This window comes from Cinclus cinclus, chromosome 27 (genome assembly GCF_963662255.1).
Source record: "Cinclus cinclus chromosome 27, bCinCin1.1, whole genome shotgun sequence".
Classification (NCBI taxonomy): domain Eukaryota; kingdom Metazoa; phylum Chordata; class Aves; order Passeriformes; family Cinclidae; genus Cinclus; species Cinclus cinclus.
Genome location: NC_085072.1, coordinates 6,577,922 through 6,593,255, shown reverse-complemented (window position 1 = coordinate 6,593,255; position 15,334 = coordinate 6,577,922). Strand labels below are relative to the sequence as shown.

The 15,334-nt window shown below is 52.7% G+C and overlaps 1 protein-coding gene across 1 annotated transcript in view; it reads right to left on the bottom strand.

Moving 5' to 3' along the window:
• Positions 1–15,334, bottom strand: part of NAV1 (neuron navigator 1) — a 57,743-nt gene that overhangs the window by 37,511 nt on the left and 4,898 nt on the right. The window lies entirely within an intron of this gene.

Here is a 15,334-nt window from a genome sequence, read left to right as displayed (position 1 = left end):
GCATGCCCAGGGAGAACTGAATCTCCTGCCGGCAGCGAGGAGGGCTTGGCCTTTCTTCTCCCCCTTCCCCAGCTTTGCAGGAGGGCCAGGTGCCAAATTCACTCTGGCACCAGGAGCAGCAGCCGGCGGGGAGTCAGAAACAAGTCTGCTGCACATACGATCAGCAGGATCCCGCAAGGCTCGGGCTCTCCCTGCACCTTTGGTCCCCTTGCAGTGGGGTGGGTGAGCACTCCAGGGGTGCCTAGGGCTGCTGGTCCAACCAGGCACTGGGCAAGGTTCACCCTGAAAATCGTGGTAGCATCTGCAATAGCAGCCCAGAAGACCAACACGCATATAACAGATTTTGGGGTCCCTTCAGTCTGCAGCATCAGCTGCCCAGGTGATGTTCACCCCAAAGAAACCCCCACGCCCTCCCAAAGATGGAGCTGTGTTTGGTGAGTGGCAGCAGGTTTGCTTGAAGAGGGTGCCATGGCTCTGACAGCAACACAATGACTTCCTGCACTCCCCAGGTGTCTCATGCCTCCTGCCCAGAAGCAGGAAGAGGCATCCTGCTAACTCAGTGGAGAGCATGGGGTGATCCTGATCAGTGCTGGTCATCTCCCCTGCCCACCGTGCCAGCTCCCCAGGGTCACCCTCACTGCAGTCAGGGGTACAAAGCATCATGCCCTGTCACAGCCTCAGCTTGCTCCCCTCCCCACGAACACTACCATTACCTCTGCTGGCCTTGTTACCTGTTCCTCCAAACTTCCCTGGGAAAGGTGCCTAACCCACTGGAGCTAGGAGCAGCACCAGCCCCACATTTCTCCCCACACAGCACCCAGGACTCCATCCTGCTGCCCCACAACAGTGCCTTACATCCCTGTGCCAGGGACACGCTGGGTGTGTGCTGGGCAGCTCAGCAGCACCAGTCTTCCACATCCATACTCAGCCAAATTCAACACCAGCTCCAAAGGCCACACTGCCAATCTGCCAGCAGTGTTATTACAAACTTGTATTAATTGCTGCACAGTGCCTTGAGAACCCTTCACAGGGGGAGGGATGCAGATAAACTGTCTATTCTTAGCACTGATGGTTCCCCCACACCATCCTCCAACTGCTTCGACTTGCTCCTCCTCCCACAGTGCACTTAAAGAGTACCCACCACCAGGGAAAGGTTTTCTTGAGCAGCAGTCATGTTCTTCCCACTAAAGGTGATTTGCAGAGAAGAAAGGTCCTGTCTCCTTCAGGAAATCTATTTGTGCCACAGGAGGGAAGGACATGCCTGGGACTAGAAAGCTCTGTGGGAGCCACCACTTGGTCCCTTCCTACTCATGTGCCCCAGGGGCTAGGGGCTGGCATGGAGGAAGTGTTCTTTACCTCCAATCCACCACCTAATCCAGTGAGTTAAGGGATGCTGACACACTCTACTACTGTATGCAAAGAGCTGCTGTTCCACCTACAATTCCAAATTTCACTGGGGTCCTGGCAGTACCTGGAATGGACAGGATGGAAAATGCTCCAAAACAGGCACCAGTGCCAGTCAGAGGGATTTCAGTGGACCCTCTGGACTTTCCACCGTGTGCCAGCTCCTGTGTCTGCCCTCACTACACATCTGCCAACACCAAAGGCAGAGTGACATATGATGACAGCAGCCATGAGCCTCCAGGCACAGTGGGAGAGCAGCCACTCACCTCTGGACCCCACAGACAGACAAGCCCATCCCCTGCAGGCTGCAGGATCCATTTAAGCATGCTGAGACCACACGGAGTTACAGCCCCAGTTTAGTTGGGATCCCCAGCCAAGCTCAAGACAATGCCATTCCGTGAGCTTTTAAAGCACCAGCGCACACCGTCCCGAACACAGACCCTCCTGGGAATGCCACACTTCAAGGATGGCACAGAGGCGTCCCTGGCAGCACCGCAGACAGGATTTATCTCCTCTAAGACATGTCAGCTCCATGTTATGGCTGCCTGCACAGCAACAGCCCCTCTTCGCTGTGGGAAGCAGCTCTGCAATGTGCTTTGAGCTCTTCTCCCCAGATTTGCTCCGGGGGCCTGTCCAAGCACTGATGATGCACAGCCCAGAGCCACAACTGTTGCAAGAGAAGCCAAGCCAACACTACAGCTTGGGGGGAAAGCATCAGCCAAAAGTCACTCAAACAAGGAAGCAATTTGTCTTATTCTGGCTACACGCCCTTGAAAAAAGAGCACAGAGCAGGGAAATCAGGATCACGCGCGGCGCGCTGACCAAGCACCCACCGCAGCGGCAATGGGGAGTGTTCACACCAGGAGCCTGACAGATAGAACAGAATAGGGGAAAAAGGATGGAAAAAGAAATGCCATGTGACCCCTCACTCAATCCAAGGCAGACATCACATCCAACAGTTCAGAAAATGAAATACGCACAATGAGTTCCAGTGAGTAATTAATCCCTTCAGGAACACTGTAAGTGATTGCAGACAGCTTACCAAGAAAAAAAACAAAACTGGAAAGTCATTGAAAAAATTACCACAAAATGTTTCCTTTTCTTTTCCAGCCCTGAAATACAATGAGATCTGCAAGGAGCCATCTCTGCTCTGCACAGTGTGACAGCAGTGGATTTCCAACACCAAGCTGGTTTTCCAACAACACTCAATCTACCTGCCAAGGTGACAGTTGTGAGAAACCAGCCTGGCCTGATGGACAGCTGCAGGAGTGGCCAATCCCAGTGCTCCACTCTGGCCTTGGTGTCAGCAGGACATGGTGGAGGAACATTTCAGGAAGGACAAGGCATGGCAGAAGAAGGTGTCCATGATATCTCACAACATCATCAGCGATTCAAACTCTCCAAATGACTTTCGCAGGTCAGAGCTTGGCTTATGGAGTAGGACAAGCTCTCCTGGCCATGGGATTTGAGCTCCCTGGCAATACCTAACTCGGTGAGCCAGCCCTCCCCCTTCCTCCACCTCTCCTCTCCATCCTTGTGCTCCCCCTTGCCTTCTTCCATTTTCTCCAGTGCTAAACAGCCAGTTGTCCAGCTGGAAGGCTCCAATTAGGGCCGAATTCTGACCCATTACACCCGAGGTCCCACATCTGCTCACTGCCCGGCACCAACAGGCAAGGAACCACATCTGTCCGCATTCTTCCCCTGTGTAAAGTGACCATGTGCAGATGATCAACCCTGCAATCCCCCATGAACAGGTGGACAAGCACCCAGAGGCATCTGCAGGGGAGTCTATCTCACCCACTCCTCCAGTCTCAGTCCAGGGAGGCACTGACCCCCAGCACAGACGGGGGAATTACAGAGCACAGCAGCTGCCTTTTACTTCCGTAATTCCATGGTATTTTTCAATCAACCACTACTACTTGTAAAACTGGAGTTTATTAAAAAGAGTATTAGGAAAGGTATTTTATCCTGTATATAAAGCAACTTAAAATTAGTTGGAACTTTCAAATTAAAAACACAACCTAAACTTTCACTTCCACTTGCAATCACTCTGATTTGGAAAACAGTTTTTTCCTCATGCCCTCTCCTGGGTTTTCTCCCCACTATGTTTTTGTTTAAAAATTCATCAGGCCAGGGAAAAATGCTGGGACAGGAAAGGGTGGGGGGGTGGGCACAGAAAGCAGAAGAAATTGTAGCTTTGCAAACCCATCTCAGCACAGGGGAGAAGAGCAGCTTCCAGAATCACCTCCCTGTTCTTGGAAAGCAAGAGGCACTCGGGAAGACAAGGCAATACTGCATACTAACCAATCTCCTGCATGCTCTGGCAGTGGATGTGGCCTGCTGACCTTCCTCAGAGTTCTGGGATCCTCCATGGCCTAACAACTCCTCTAGCACAGCAAACAGGGGAAAAAGGGATGGATGAGGCAGGAAAACAACCCTGTGTGTCAGTGTGGGATGCAGCCTGCTCCAGCACTGACCGTAAATCCTGACTGCTGCTCCCAGCTCATGGCAGGGCTCTTACTCCAGAAACACAAGTACTCAAGCACAGCTCCAAGCTGGACACTGGCTGATGTGAGGTACATGCCACAGGCGATGTCGATTTGGGGAAGGACTAAGATTATGTTTACACAGCAACGAGGTCGCTCCCGTACCCAGTGGTGCAGGGACACAGAATCACCACAGAACCATTTGGATTGGAAGGGACCTTAAAGACCATCTTGACCTTACACCTCCTACCAGACAAGGCTGCTCCAAGCCCCATCCACCCTGGCCCTAAACACTTCCCACACAGCCACAGTTTCTCTGGGCAACCTGTGCCAAGGCCTGACCACACTTATAGTAATGAATTGCTAATATCCATTCCTGCATCCCTGAGCATCCCTGCAGTCTCAGGGGTCACCCTCAGCCTGGGTAGATCCCGCTTTGCTGTTCCAGAGCTTCCCTCTTAACAACATGATTTTTGAGGACAGCTGCTGCACTCTCTACACAAGATGTGTGCAGCATCGGCTTATGAGTGAGCACACTCCGCCAGATGATAAAAAGCTATATGGAAATGAAAGATCATTACCATGATCTCTGTGGAAACATCCCATCAAAGCAAGTTTTTTGTCTTCCTCCTTCTCTCTCCCCATGTGCACAAATTCTGGCATCCCATGCACCACTTGGCATTGCCTCGGCACTGTGGGTCCAAAATGCAGGCGTCTGATTTCTAAAGCCATTGTCTGGGATGTGCTATTGAGCTGCAAAACATGTAAGGTTTGGGATGGAAAACAGGCATCTCCTGAAATACAAAAAGAAGCTGGCAACCCAGATTTTATTTGACTTTGAAGCTATAGAAAATGTCAACCTAACACAGTTTGTTTTATTCCCACAAAGGGAATGAGAATCTCAGCCACAAAACAAACCCACACCTCTGCCCCTGGAAGGCAGCAATGGACAAATGGGGAGTAAAGTGAAGAGAGTGCGGCTTCATCCCACTGGTCACGGCTGCAGCACAGAGCAGCTCGGCTTGGAAATGCATTACCATGCTCCACCTGAGAATGTGAGGCAGAAAAAGCTGCTCTATAAATTTACTTTTGATTTGGAGCTCAGGGTTTGCGCGCCATTACATTTAGCCAGTGTTCATTTCTCAGTTCCAGGCAGGGAGGTTCACAGGAGCCCCCAGAACTTTACCCATTTTAGCACAGTGACTGCCAAGTACCTGCTGTTCACTTTTGAAAGTGAGCAGGGTGGGAAGTGCCCAGCAGAGCAAACAGCAGCTGAGCTGAGATCGAATCCCAGTAACCTCCAGGTTACTGTACTTTCCTCACCATAATATTTGATGACTGACCTCTCAATGCAGATTCTGCTTTCAGATGAGCAGCTTTAAAAGCCCAGCCTCCAGGCCCCACTCTGCACAGTCCTGAAAGTATCACACAGGCTCCAGGATGAGATTCCCTCACTCATCCCCCATGCTGCTTTATGACTGGGGCCGTTCCCCTCCCCTGACAGGAATCAGCCACATGTTCTCCATCTGGGAGCAGATGCCCATGAGCCAATAAGCTCAACTTGGAAAACTTCACTGAAAATAGCACCAAATTTCTGAGTGCTCTACAAACCACAGCCAGATGATGGATATTAGTGCTTCAGCAGCCCCGGGACTTTGTTTGGCGAAGCACAGCAAAAGCACAGCTAAAAGGGCTCAGGGAAATGGGATGAGATGGCTGGAGGTGCTGCTGCTGAAGTGTCTGCCCTCCTCCAGATGATCCAGCCTGTAAGGAGGGAGGATCTCAATCTGCTGGTGAATCAGCCCCCAAACGCTGCTGTACTCAGCCTGGAGTGTTGAAGGACAGCAGCTTTGGCCTTACGGCAATCTCTGGCACTGCTGGGGCACAAGGCAGAGCCCTGGGGAGAAAGATGAGGGACCACATAAGGCAGGGCCCCATACTGCCCCACCCCAGCCGTGCCCATGGCACTGCTGGCACAGGGCTGAGAAGCAAGAGGCCTGAGGTAGGTTTGTCACTGCTGCTCCCCACAGGGTCAGGATACAGTCAGCTTTTGATGCATTCAACCACTGGACATGGGAGACAGAAGGTCCAGACAGTGATAAATCCAGCCTCACACCACCCAGAGTGAGACATCAAAATGGAATTTGCCAAAGGACTTGCAATGATGAGCTGTGAGCTCCAGGCTACCTACAGAGAAGATTCAGGCCTGCTGGGAGTCAGGCAAATGCTGGTACTTCCCCGTGGCCAGCAATCACACAGTTCTCCAGGCCATGACAGGCTTTAACCCCACCGAGTCTATGTATGCATTATTTGGGAGAGAAACCACCACTACCAGGAGCCAACAGGTGCCAACTGGCACCTCTGCCCCCAGAGCCTCTCTTCCTTGCCCACCCCAAGGTGCAATGCATGGCCTGTCCAGGGTGACTCCAATTCCCTGGAAGGGTTTGTTACATTTTTAAATGAACCTGAGGTCCAGGAGATGCAGGAGTGCAGGGCAGCCACCTTTCACCATGCCCAGTGGATGGAGCAGACCCAGAGAAAAGCCCCCAGACTGTCCCCACTGATTCACCACAGCTGTTTCTCTCCAGCAGCCCTGCCCTGCCCTGTTCCAGCAGGAGGGAAAGCCCCATGCCAAGCACCAACAGAGCCAGACTCAATTTACTCCCACCCTTCAGTCTGCAGAAACCCAAGCGCTGCATAGCTTGGCTGACGTACGAGTCCAGCTCCTTAGGATTTAGCACATGCTCCTCTGGGCTCACAGCAGCAGAATTTTGCAGGACATCATCTGCCATCCTCCCTGCTGGGATGGGAGGAAGCTGAACTTCATTATTTCCCTTGCTTCTTCACTGCCTGTTGGTGCAGTGAAGGTCTAGAGGCTAAATGCAAGGTGGCTGTGAAAGGCTACAGCTGGGTGGCCAGGGGTCCTGCACCAATGGTGGCTCAACACACTGGGCTCCACATTGGTCCTGCCCTGGCAGAGCTGGACAGTTCCAGGTTCCAGCCAGAATCTGTCAAATGCCTCTCCTCCTGCTTTTAAGATGAGGGGAACTTTGTTGTCTCCCCTCCCACAAAGCAGTGCTCCCACCTTGGAGCCTGCCAAAACAACCCTGCCTTACCTGATTTCACCACTGCCAGGTTAGCCCATGACTCTGTACCCACCCTGGTAATGCTGCCTCTGGCCTCTAAACTACCAAAGCTGGGAGAAATCTCAGGATGTGGGAGCAAGCATCCACGAGGCTGAGAACGTGTCTCCTGTGGCACCACACCGAGAAACAGCCAGGGAGGGATGTGCTGGCCCCATCAAATGGTCCACAGCACACTTTCTGCCAGCCCCAGCTCACCTCGGGTTGCTCCAACATCACAGTGATCAATATGAATTAGCTGCTATCTATTCTTCCACTTGTTTGCATCAGCTTGGAAATGTAACGCCAGGCCAGAGATAAAGCAAACTGGAAATACCCCAGCAGCGCCTAACACTTCCAGCCTGAGGGGTTCGTTCAGCTGATGAGTTTCATCATCACAGGTTCCAGCCCGAAGAGCAGGTTCCTGCACTCCCCATGCACATCCCTCCCTGCCAGTGCCTGCATCTCACATGCTGGGCTATGAAAAGCTATGACTGCTCTCTGTGAGGTGGGCTTTACAGAGCCCAAACTGCTCCCCACCACGCTCCTTGCAAAAGCTGATATGTCCTGACAAGATCTGGACCACAAGGCCCTGCCATGTTTAACCAGCTGAAACTCCAGGCCAGAAAAAAAAAAACAGGGTAAACCCCTTTTAGTGTCAAACCAGGCTGGCACAGGACCAAGACAGACCCCAAGATGACACGTGGGAAGTCTGAGACAATGACGCTGCGCATGGGTGACAGATGTGTGATTTTGAGAAGTGTCTCCTCAGTGATTTATTCTCAGTGCACAGCAATGCTGAAAGCTCACATGTTATAAATAGCCAGCAACAGAGTTGTACCTGCATCACAGCTCTGAACGTGCTTCAAGCCAGCTCGTGGAATTGGGAGACCCAGGCTGGGACACAGCCAGTGCCAGGGCTGCTTGAGGGCCATGAAAAAGCAGAGGTGTAAGCTTCAGGCAGTCTGGGTTCCCAACAGAACCAGTAAGGGCTAGGTTTGGCCACGACTGGGTGCTCTTGAACAAGCTTATCTGGTTGTAGGGTCTCACTGCCAGCTTTGTCACTCTTGATGACACAACCCTGCATAAGACACACAGAGGTGGGACATGCAGCTCCCCCAGACACCAAACATGCAGGCTGGCAGCCAGAAGGGCTGGCATGAGAAATAAAGATGGTTCTACTTTTTTCCAATGCTAAAGGTATGGCACTACCTATCTGCCATGCTGCAATTAGGGGTAACAGCTTTAAATTGAATGGAACAGGGTTAGACTATAGATTAGAAAGAAATTCTTCCCTATGAGGGTGGTGAGGCCCTAGCACAGGTTGCCAGAGAAGCTGTGGCTGCCCCATCCCTGGAAATGTTCAAGGTCACATTTGACGGGACTTGGAGCAGCCTGGGATAGTGGAAGGTGTCCTGGCCCACGGCAGGGGTTGGAACAAGATGATCTCTAATGGTTTAACCCAAACCATTCTATGGCTCTATAATTTCCCCTCCAGCTCACACAGAACAGCTCGGCCCATTTTTCTGGGTTACAGAACCTCCAGCAGCTTCAACAAGGACCTCAGCCATGAGCCATCCTTCCAGCTCACCAAGCAAGAGAGGTTGCAATCCCACAGCCAAAGCCGGCCAACTGGCTGGTGAGCCAACGAGCTGGCACAGAGCCTGGCCCTTCCACTGCGTCACCTGTAGCTGCGAGTCAGGCTCACAACCTGCCGAGGGAACCACAGCTTTGTGAGTGCAGCTCAAACCCTCAATTTCAGTTCCCCATTGAAAGGCACCTCCTGGGCCCCTCCTAGCCAGCTCACCATCCCCTCCCTACCCACTGGGCAAGACCCAGCCTGAGGGGAAGGCAGAGCAGCCCTGCCTTTACATCTTCAGACACTAATTTCTGGATTTGCCATAAAAACTTTCTGTAATTTCAGGGGGATGCTTGAGGCCAGACCCTCACAGGTAGGGAAGAGGACTGCAAAGTGCTGACCTCTGGATGAGCAGGATGGCTAAGAAGAGAGACAACAAACACAAATACCAGAGCAATGTGACGTGATTAAGAATCACTGATACCTAGGTCAGGTGGAAAAGCCTGTGTTCCCAAAGCACTGGCACGCTCACATGTTCACAGAGGTGGAGGCACATGTCCAGCTGCAGAACACACCTGCAGTTCACTGGGCAGCACGGAGGCACGTGTGTGCCCAAGATCTGCTCAGGTCCCCCTCCAGGGAGCTCACATACCATGCTGTGCCATGGCAACAAGGCTCTGGAGCCACCTCCCCGATCCATGGCTGCTCCCAGGAGCAAGGAAAATGTCCTGCCCAAACGCACTGAGCTTCTGCTCAGTTTTCCTATGTGAATTCCAGTACGTCCTTCAGTGGGAGATGAATCTCAGTCCTCCTCCTGAATTAATAAAAAATACATTATGCCCTCAATTGAGCAAGACAAAAACCAGCGCAAGGAATGAGAGAAATGCTGGCATGAAACAAAATGTGGAAGAACTGGATTAGAGGAAGGACCAGCAAATCGGTGGGCACTGGGCACCACTCCTCAGTGTCACACTCCCCCCCCCCCCCCCACCCCGCCACAAGCAAATTTCCATTTGCACAGCTTCTAATCTCAGCTCTGCAATGCAGCATCCCCTGACTTCCCAGCTTCACGGCTGCAGCATCCCTGCCTTCCCAGCTCCCCTCCTGCTCAGCTCCCTGCTCTGAGCTGCAATGCAGCAGCATGGGCAAGCCCTACTCTCCCTTTTGCCCCTCCACCCCACCACGAGGCAACATTGAGCTTCCCAGTTGAGCTCCAAGACTCACACATCCTCTACCCTCCCTGGCTCACTGCTTTCCAGCCGGAGAACTGGCAACCTCTTCCCTGGCTCCCCCAGCAGAGCTGCTTCATGTGTCTGGAGGAGGACACAACTTTGCAGGGTGGGGGATATGGCAGTACGGCACTGTATCTGATCTCCTGTGTCCCCACAGTTCTGTATGACACACAGTCAAGGTGTGAAGCCTGGAGAGGACATGGACTCAGATACCACAGAGGCATGGAGCCATCCCCACTCCACCCAGGGAGTGGATCCAAGCTCAGCAGCTTCACCACTGCCACCAGTACCAGGAACACCACACAGACACACCCAGGACACTGTGGTCACCAGTACTAGAAACACCACACATGCACATTACCCCAGGACGCTGACTGCACATGCAGGACACCTAATGCCACAAGCACAATGCCACAGAAGACACTCCGAACCAGACAAGCAACTGATTCAGAGCATGTGCCAGTGGGTCCACCTGACACTGCACAGTCAGGCAATCCTGATCCCAAGACTGCAGCCCTACAGCAAACTACTCGGTCACACCCGCAGCTGAGCCAGGGAAGCCACAGGCTGGCACTGGAGGCTAGCATTACTCACAGGTTACACACCTCAGAGGGTATAGGCTCTGATTCTGTGCTGAGCTGGAACAAATCCTCCCTCCGTGCAACAGGCAGAAGCATCAGACAAGCGCTGTCCTCAGATGCTCAACTGAGAGTGTGCAAGGGGGTCTGCAGGTAGAAGAGACCAGGACATTTGTTTTCTGGCACCATGAGAAGCTGCACAGTAAGACAAAGAGCTGGGAACCTAAATGGACACAACAGGGCAATTGATGGTGGGGGGACTTGTTGCAAGGGAGTGCTGTGGGCTCAGAGACACATGTCATAGCATGAGAAGCCAAATACACAAAGCTGGGAACAGGAGCACGTGGAATATGCTCTCCAGAAGGACCCAGAACTACCAGTGATTCCCCAAGCGCCAACATGGGAGCACACTGTTCACAAGGCACCAGGACCAGGCAGGAGCCATGGCTATGGGTGGGCTGGGTCCATCCCAGCAGCACTCAGCAGTCACACCCATGGGACTGTAAAGCCTTGAGGGGGCATCACCCAGGTACCACTGTGGTCACATCCCATCAGCAGATCCCAAATAGCATTTCCAGACTTTCCATAATTTTCTATTCATTTACATATTTTCTTTTCAGGCATGTTGGATTTGGGGGCAAGATACAGGCAATCACTGGTAAAGCCCCATTTGAACAGGGATTTTCAGGGTCTTTGGGGAGAACTTTGTTTCAGCAGCACATCCCCAAATATGTGTTTTCAAGTGTTTACTACCGTTCCATGGGAAATTTTGAAAGACAAATCTGGATTTACTTTTTTCTCAGCCCTGTTTCCACACTGCCTTAATCACTGGGAACGGGGCACATCCCAAACAGCTTCAGCAGAAGCTCTGGGGCCCATGGATCTCATTTCCACATCTACATCTCTCCACAGTCACTGCAGCCATCTCAGCTGGAGAAAGCTTGCTGTCAGCTCCTGAGAGCAGGCTGGAAGCAGCAGCACAACTGTGTACCAACCCCCTTTCTCCCCACTATTACCCCAAAGGTAGGAGTCCTGTGGACAAAAGGAAATAAATCCCCATCCAATGACCTCGTCACCCAGATGCTGTCACACAGGGACCTTAAGACAGGGATAGAATTGCTGGTATCAGGACAGCCGCAGCACTTCATGAGACAATAACCTACTCTCATCACAATGAAGAGCTACTTGGTCTCTGACCTCCTCATGGTCTCGTGCCAGGGAGCCTGGATACTGCTGCCCAGTGCTGCCATGGGCACATCAGTGCTTAATTAAACTGGTAGGAACAACATGGGGTAGAGGGAGGAATGCCATGGGGCAGAAGTGCTTCTTTGAGCCCACACTGTGTGTTTCCCAGCAAGGATGTCAATCAGAAGAGAGTAACTTAGTTCCCATCTCCACTAGGGTCAAGAATGTCCTTGCACAGGACATGTCAGATGCCAGTCTTTCCTGCACTGTGATTTACTTTTTAAACCAGAAACAGATGCAATATGCAGCTCCTGCCTGTCACAGAGCCCATCTGCCCATTCCCACCCTTGGCTCTCTCTTCCCCATCACTGAGGGGCTGCTGTGCCCACCCAGTACCAGCCTGAGCACAGCTGGGCTCTGCCCTGCCTGCATGTTGGCACAAGAGTACCGACTCCCCGTGGGTATGTACTGCCCAGCAAGGACATCACTGCTGGGCCACCTGGGAAGGGCAGCATGGACCACCCAAGGGCTGCAGGACTGGGATGGTTTATAGCTGCAACTGAAGAGTTTGGCAGGGCTGAAGACTTCTGCAGAGAGCATTTCAGAGAACACCATCTCCACTGGGATCTCATGTGTCCACTTGGGTTCTGGCCCACACAACATTGACCACTTATTTGTTGATGTGAATCAGCAGTCACTTAAGAGACACCAGATCCAGCAAGAGATAGACAAGAAAATGGCTGCAGAAAGCAGCTGCACGATCTCAGAGATGCTCTGGGGAGCTCTAGGTAAGTGCAACCATTACACTGGGCACCACAAGCACAGCCTGTACAAAAAAGCCCCTGCACAGCCCTGTCCATCACATGCAGACACGGACATGGTGAGCTCTGCACAACCAGCTCTTCCACCATGCTGGTCACGTGTCCTCCGTCCCCTTCATGCTGTGGTTGGGCACTGGAGTAATTAGCAACCCCATTTGCCAGCTAGCTTTGATGAGAAGCCTTAGTCTTTGGTTGATGCAAAATGTGTAATTTGGATGATGGAAATAGCCTCTACAAAGCACATGTGGTTGCTGCGTGCCCGTGACCTCTCCTGGCTTGCACAGGCTGCTCTTTAAACATGGTTCAGCTACAAAGGCTTCAGTGCCATCGAACAGATGAGGCAGCAGCAGTGACTGAATGACAGGTAACATTTGGCCATTACTGGATAAACTGTATTTTTGGCCAAGTGAGGCCTGGGAATGCTTTTGGCAGAAGCATGAGGCAGAGATGAGAATTCAGGTGTGGAGACCAAAGGCACAAAGACCAAAGGTTTCTGGAAGTCACTGTGGCTGGCAGGGCCAGGAGCTCAGAAGCTGCACAGGCTTCTCAACACAGATCAGCAAGTTCATGGACTAACATATCTGCAAAGGCTGTAAGTCCCCACAGTTTCTGCCTCTCTCTTCCCAGCACAAACCAAGCTTGCAGGTCTTTCCGTGACACTTTGGATAGAGTGTGCTTCAGCAGACATTGTCAATCAGCTCAGACTGATGTTTCACTTGCCAAAGGGATTGATGAAAACAGCAGACCTTCCTTCCCTCCCTCCCAAGCATCTCCCGTAGCAACCAGGAGAATGCCGCTCTCCACCAACATTGCTCCTCACCAACCCTAGCAGGGTGTGAAGCCCACTCTCCTGAATCCAACTCTCCTGGGATCCCATTCCTTCCAGGCCCATCTCTAGCACAGGAACCACCTCTTTCCAGGGAAGCCAGGTGTGGAAGGCAGCATCACACTGGGGAAGATTTCATCTTCCTGGATCACAAGTAAAGGGGTCTTTGGGAGCAAAGGGGAGGCTCAGTGTGTGTCTACACCCCCTCAAGTTGTGGTTGTGCCAGCACCACTGTCACACTGCTCCTTCCTCACCACATCCCAGGCTCCTGGTGGCATCTCCACCACACAGGCTGCCATGGATGTGCCAAGTCATGGCTGGCTTGGGTAAGGAGGTGTGATTCAACATCACAAATCCCATGAACATGGAAAGTACAACTGCATGGGATGGAAGGGAAGTTTCAACAGGGTGAAGCTCCTGCTCTGTCCACCCCAGGTACTCTCCCCATCCAACTCTGGACACAGCCCTTGATTCCCCCTGCAGGAAGCCTGCCAGTCCATGTGTCTTAGAAAATTACCGGCAATACACAGAGGACAGATCTGTCAGAGTTTGGGCCTCGTGGACCAGCTGACCAAGTCTTCAGATGCTAAGTGAAGTCCAAAGGGATGTCGAACACCTCCCAAGGTCAAAGTCAGCCCTGACTGAAGCAGGTGGAGGCTTGGCAACACCCCAGAAACCAAATCAGTTGCTGGGGGCATTTCCACAACTGTGATCTTCCTCAGAGTGTGCACAAGTTCCTGGCTTGGATCTCTGGTACTCCAGAGTACCACAAAGTGGAAGGCATTCCCATGCGGGCCAGTCCTGCAAGGATTTCTCTTGGGGACACTGAGGAATACCCCCCCCCACCCAAGAGCAGAGCATCATGGGGGGACACTGAGATTCCCCCAGGCATTCCAACATCAATGAGTGGCAGTCTGTTAGTCCCATAAGTGACAAATCCTCCTGCAATCCTGTACTGCTCCCACGGCATTTGGTGCTATCACAGCATTAGGCCTGAGGACAGAAGTCTGTAAACCCAGCTGTGGGACCACTGGGGCAGACTGAGATGCATCCATCAGATTGGGCTGACCTCCTGCATCCCACCTGCTCATCCCCACATTCTGCCTGCCATGGCCTCGAGCTCAGTCTGTGGCCTTCCACTTGGGAGCCCTGGGATGCCCCAGCATCAGGGCAGACCCTGTCAAGAAGGGCACTGCTGCTGCCCCCGTGGCTGGGGATGGCCAGGGGGCCAAGGGCAATGGTCTGGGAGGCTCCATGCCTGTGTGCCAGCACATGCTGGTGCACGCTGTGTCCAGAGCTCTGCAGTGACACCCCAAAGGCTCCTGGGACAACTAAAAGTACACAGGGGAGCAGACTTGGCAAGTGTGGTTTTCCAGGTGTCTGGCTCCAGCACACACTCCAGCTCACTCCACATCTCCAAACCACCCCCCCCCCCAGGCTCCAGCCAGGGCAAATCTCTCCCATTTCTCTTCATCATACAGCAAGGACAAGGCAGCTCAAGCACCAGAGGAGCTCCTGGCCCCCTAAAAAGAGGTCCCAGGCTTGGGGACTTGAAGGGACTGGACACACCAGTCCTGCCTGTATTTCTGCTCCCCCACCACCACCAAGCACCAGGGCTTTACAGCCGGCCAGCTTGAACACTCCGAGCACCATGATGGCTGTGCAGGCCTCCTTGCCACCTTCTCATGCCAGTTTGCCAGACCAAACACAGCTCTTCAGAGTCACAAGCCCGCACAGTCATTGCCCAGCCAAGACCCCAGGAACTGCTGGCTGGGATGCAGGGAAGACAGGGTGTCAGTTGGAAGCAGACAGCTGCCGAGGCAGCCACAATTCCTAGAGATCAGCATGCAGCATGAGAGAATGGCAAGGGCTGGGCTCACCTGTATTGAGACCCAACGCTGCAGCCCATGACGGGGCAGGGGGTTCTGAGCTCTGGGGCACAGCCAGCATTAGGCCAGCACTCGTGGTTCTCATGGAAATCCACTACACACACAATGTACACAACAAGCTTGGGGATCAAACCCACAGGGATAGCAAAGCACAGGCAGCCACAGCCTGAAACTGGCTCATGCAAATCCTGCAGCAGCACCCTTGGAGAACC